General features: G+C 51.2%; 1 non-coding gene across 1 annotated transcript; it reads left to right on the top strand.

The window, feature by feature from the left end:
* The first annotated feature begins 2,117 nt into the window (after positions 1-2,117).
* TRNAY-AUA lies at positions 2,118-2,189 on the top strand. Its single transcript has one exon. It is a non-coding gene; the product is annotated as a tRNA-Tyr (tRNA).
* The last annotated feature ends 293 nt before the right edge of the window (positions 2,190-2,482 follow it).

Genomic DNA, 2,482 nt, shown 5'->3' with positions numbered 1-2,482 from the left:
TAACAGCCAGTAAAGAGTGTTGGGGCCATGGTCCTCTAAACCCCCTGTTCCAGCACCCCTGACACAGAGCTAAGCAGGCAGCAGTGTGTGCGTGTGTGACAGAGAGTGCTGTGCTGTGCTGAGCCAGGGAGAGAAGGGGGGCTGATGTCAGGGCTGTCCCCTGCCTCAGGACTGGTTGCTTCCAGCAGCTGTCTGAACTTAGAGACAGTGTGCCGACACACTCACTCTTCCGCAATGCACAGACTGTCTCTCCCCCCCACACACATGCTCTCTACCCCACCATGCACATTGCAGTTGGAAAGCAGCTGGCAATCTAGTAGGATGCCCATGGACCAATGGGATAGAAACCTGCATCCTGTGATGCTGTACCAGCCCGTGAGGCATTGCAAACCCTTCCCAAAGCACCCTGCAGCCAGCTGCACCATGGGATAGCTACCCACAGTGCACTGCTCTCGGTGGCAATCCAAGAGATGCTAGCATGGATGTGCTCTGGTGACACAGGGGAATAGGGTGGACATGCAACAGCTGTTCAATTAAAACACTTTAACTAAAGCCATGTTACTCTTTCATGTAGACAAGACCCAGCTCCATTGAAAATAAAGGACCACAACTTCCTCTGTAATTGGCAGGATTTGAACCTGCGCAGAGACACCCCAATGGATTTCTAGTCAATTGCCTTAGCCACTCAGCCACAACTACTTGCTGGGTATGTGGCTTTCACTGCACTCTAGTTCTGTTCTCACTGAGTGATCAATTCCAGTTGTTTCCTGAAACCAGCTTCCACAACACACTCACTGCTGTGCCCTTGTGTAAGTGTGTCCATGGCTGAACAGCAAGAATTCCTGCTCCTTTGCCTTCTGGCTGGTGCATGAGGAGAGTGCGTTTGTGGTTAATGACGTTGCTGTAGATTGTTGTCCATTTCCTGCCTTGATCATTCAGACAGTCCCTTTCCCATTATATCGCTAGTACATCAGTGATTGTGATAGCAGGGGGCAGGTTTTCTCTGGGGCACTGAGCTTGGCCAGGGGGTTGGTGGCTCCTTTCTTTCCTCACCCCGGAGTAAACTCAGCTTTTTATTCCATCCTTGATGTTTCAAGGAATAAGAACAGACCAAAGAAAGAGGTGGACAGGGTGGGTCTCAGGGGACGGGGCAGAGAGGTGTGGGCAGGGTGAGTCTCAGGGGAGGGGCAGAGAGGTGTGGGCAGCAGGCAGACCTTGGGGTAGGGGGTGGAGAGGCGCGAGGAGGCCTTGGGGGAGGAGAGGAGCCAGCGACCAGCAGGCCTCAGCCAAAGAGCAGGGGTGGGAAGTGGCCAAATGGGAGTGAGGGTGGAGCACAGGTGGGGCCTCGAAGGGAGGAGAACGAGGGAAGGGGGTGGAGTGGGGAGACAGCACCACGGTCTGGGCAGGGGCCGCCCACAGGATTCAGGGGGCCTGGGGCAAAGCAATTTCAGGGGCCCCGTCCATAAAAAAAAGTTGCAATACTATAGAATCCTGTATTCTCCTGGGGGCCCCTGCAGGGCCTGGGGCAAATTGCCCCACCTTCCCCGCCCCCCTGGGCGGCCCTGCCCTCAGCCTCTCCTTGTAAGTCCCCTGCCCCCTAATCATTTTTGTTGCCCTCCCCTAGACTCTCTCCAGTTTGTTTCTGTAGGGGGAGGGGTGTGTGTGTGAAAACTGGACGCAATGCTCCAGATATGGCCTCACCAGTGCTGAATAGAGGGGAATAATCACTTCCCTCGATCTGCTTGCAATGCTCCTACTAATCCAACCCAATATGACCAGTTACCCTTATTGAATGCAGACACAGCAATATTTGATACATTGGTTCCTATCCATTCAGGAGGTTATTTCCCACCTATTCATAAATAATGAAGCTGCTCTAAGCAGAGAGGAGAGAGCTGTCCCATCCGTGCAGTTAACCCATCTCCCCAAGAGGTGGTAGCTATGTCACTGGGGGGCAGCTATGTTGGTGTGTGTGCAAGCTGTGGTGTCTACATATAAAGTTTAATCAAACCTCATTTTTAAAACCTCTGTGGTCTAGGAATAGAAAAGGAGCTCTCTGAGGCAGAGCCCGTCCTTCAAAATCCTTAAGATCACGGACTTGCCTATGCAAATGTCATGGGGGTATAGCTTAGTGGTAGAGTGTTTGACTATAGCTCAAATAGTCCTTGGTTCAAATCCAAGTGCTCCTTCACAAACCTGTTCTTTCAGTAAAAATAATTCCTTTTCCAGTATGCTCAGGAGCTCCACTAAATAGGGATCCCTGAAATGAATGGACACACTCAGTGTTTTCCTGTGCAAATGCATAAAAACCTAGCAAACATGTCCCCCAGCTGAAATCAGTTCCAATCCTCTAAGTGTCTAGGTTTGTTTTCATCAATTAAACAAAGGCACATGAAGACACATTTGCAGGTCCTTGGCCTCCATGGGCTACAATGTGCAGAAGAACAAGAACCACATCCACTTGGGAGGAATGGACTAGTCT

This window comes from Mauremys reevesii, linkage group 12 (assembly GCF_016161935.1).
Source record: "Mauremys reevesii isolate NIE-2019 linkage group 12, ASM1616193v1, whole genome shotgun sequence".
Classification (NCBI taxonomy): Eukaryota; Metazoa; Chordata; order Testudines; family Geoemydidae; genus Mauremys; species Mauremys reevesii.
Note: the sequence above shows the minus strand (reverse complement) of the source record. Positions and strands in the feature narration are given on the sequence as shown.